The sequence below is a fragment of the Macrobrachium nipponense genome, chromosome 13, assembly GCF_015104395.2.
Source record: "Macrobrachium nipponense isolate FS-2020 chromosome 13, ASM1510439v2, whole genome shotgun sequence".
Taxonomy (NCBI): domain Eukaryota; kingdom Metazoa; phylum Arthropoda; class Malacostraca; order Decapoda; family Palaemonidae; genus Macrobrachium; species Macrobrachium nipponense.
This window is the reverse complement of record NC_087206.1, coordinates 26,858,072-26,861,043: the sequence shown is the minus strand read 5'-3', so window position 1 is coordinate 26,861,043 and position 2,972 is coordinate 26,858,072.

Genomic DNA, 2,972 nt, shown 5'->3' with positions numbered 1-2,972 from the left:
CCAGCCACATTCCTTCTAGATCACCTCTTGCAATCTGTTAGGCATAGAAGATTCATGGTTTCTGACGATCTGTGGTCGGTTGTGGAAGAGTTTCCATTGTGTTCCCAGAGGTTCATAAGTTGATCTGGTCTCCTCTCCCTCTCAGATTCCCAACATTTTACCAAATTAGCCTAAATATTCTCAGTGAGGTTCATGTCTGTATCCTTACTTGGCCATTCAAGCAACTGCAGATCCTCTCGACCTTGAAACCATTCCTGGACTATTCTGGCCGTATGGATGGGGCAGCGGTCGTGAATGAAAATGACAGGAGCAGGCGGGGAGGAATAATTCCGCTGTTGAAGTGAAACAAGTTAGAAATCATGAAGAATTTCAATGTATTTTTCACCAGTGAGCCTCCACTCAATCCTGGTGATATCATCCATATAATATAAGAAGATCCAGCCCCACACGTTTACTGTGACATGCCCATTCCTGGTCACCTCGTAAATTTCTTCTGTAGTATCTGAAGGGAAAAAAATCTCATTTTTAACAATTTACGCGTTGCTTTCCGTAATAGGGAAAATAATTCTATATCGTTTGGGGAAATAAAATGCTAAGTAACAACCCTTGCAATAAGTTAAGAATGTTTATTCATCTGCAAGGATTAATACTTATAATAGCATTAACTTTGATCTGCAACAGTCCGTTATGATATGATATTCTTTAATTCAGTTTGCCTACGTGATTATTCATAACATTAATAATGTATTTGCTTAATGCCTGAAAGCTGGCCATAGTAGAACTAATGGGGGGTTTTCAATGAAGAATTTTTATTTTCACACTTCTCTTGGCAATATAATTCAATTAGCGGAAAATACATGGTTATTGACAAAATTATTATCTTTTGATTATAATATTACCCTTGCTTATAATTATTATAGGCTGACTGTTATTAATGATTATAGAAACTCACCTTATATTACTCGGTCTTCAGTTATGTATTCTGCCGTGACTTCTGCTAGTAAAAGACCTTTCGTCACTGCATACGACTCGAGACCAAAATTCCATATCCTCCCCCCAAAACTGTTGAACGAAGGCAAGCCTATCACCACGATGCCGTTCGGCGAGAAATTCCTTCTTGGCATGAATTCTATGAGGTATTCCTGCCTCATGCAGACGTCTTCGCACCGTCATGGCCGAAACATTTAATACCAGACGTTCACAGCAATAGCAGTAGTGGTAAAAGGATCTTCTTATGCTGCTCGTCGAATGTCGACGTTATCGTAACGGGTGGTCATTCGTGGTGGAGGTCTTCGAACTGAAATAGGTAATTAATATGCAGATACCTAGATAATCAAGATTAATTATAGCCTGTTTAATTATGGGAACGCTACTTGGTATTCTGGGAAGTAAAGAAAAAGAATCACTATTAGAGTTCAACAGGACCAAAGCAACTGTAATTTAGGTTTCATAATTTCACGGGTTTATAAGGTTTATAGTTTAAAAAATTAATAAATAAATGAAATAGATAAATGCTATCGAAAGTCGGTCAATTTCCCAGTCTAAGCTTGCCTCCTTTTCCATTTATTTACTGTTGTAGGGGAGACGTCAAGACGCTGTGCAACAGCACTCATTGAAAGCCCACTTTCTCGTAGAGCGACGATCTGTGCCCGGAGAACTATATGTTGCTGTTCATTTGGAGACTATAGCGAATACTAGCAGAGGACAGATAACTATCAAAATTTATACAACACCTCAGTCTAGCCATGATTGGGTGACAAACTTGTTAGCGTGTAATAGGGGTGCTGTAGCAGTGATATCGTTATCACCGAACAAAGTGATATATTAAATTACACGATTACTGGGACTGATTGATTGATTGGCTGTTACTGGCATTGCAACATCTCAGGTCATTACTGTCATTGTTAATTGTCTGTTTGTAACACTGTTTACTAAAGGTGGTGCTGTCCCTCTCTTAACGTGAATTCCACTAATCAGCTTTCGAGCTGTTTTAGTGTATAAGAGGTTGGAAGAGGCAAACTTGTAATAAGTATTAATCCTCATAGATGAATAAACATTATCCTAATGCACGAGTTGTTACTTAGCATTACATTTCCCCAAACGATATATCATATTTCCTTTCCCTTTTACGGAAAGCAACGCGTAAATTGTAAAAAATTTAGATGGTTTTCCTTCAGATACCACCGAGGAAAACATTTACGAAGTGGCCAGGAGTGGCTTGTAACCGTAAACATGTGGGCCTGGATTTCCTTACATGGTATATGTGATATCACCAAGACTGAAGGGTTTCATCAGTGAAAAATACGTTAAAATTCTTCAGGATTTCTTCCTCCCTTCACTTCACCAGCGGAATTATCCCTTTCCACCTACTAGAAATTCAGGGGCCTCTGTAACATGGTGTTTTGGATTTTTGCTCCTTATCAAAACATCGGATGTAGCTGAAAGTTGACATATGTGTATATTTACAACTACACACAAATTTTGTCAGCATTATCAATAACCTAAACCCGATAGTTCTAATTTCTATGAGTAAAAATGATCTAGCCGACGCCATGGCCAATGATTGCGAGCCAAGAGTCGAAAAACATTCATTACGTAAGCAAAGTAAACATCGTTTTACGAAATGTTGCCCCGCCCATCCCCCAGACAGAAACCCATCACCATTATTTCATCGGCTCTGAAACCCATAGTAGTCAAGAATGGGTAACAGGAGTTGGAATTGTCCCCGTGGTTGCAAAACTGCATTTGTCTTACGACTAGAAACTTTATACAGTCAAGAGAAAGCCCGTGGCCATACTTACTATAGCCTGAATAGGTAATTATTCAGTTTCTAGTTTAAATCCAATGTTTATGGTCTGATTTGTATTTATCGTAACGTGATTATAATACTTGTAATGTCCTTCAGGATTTTGAACATTTCCATTAACTATTCACTATGCTACCAAGAGAGAGAGAGAGAGAAAGAGAGAGAT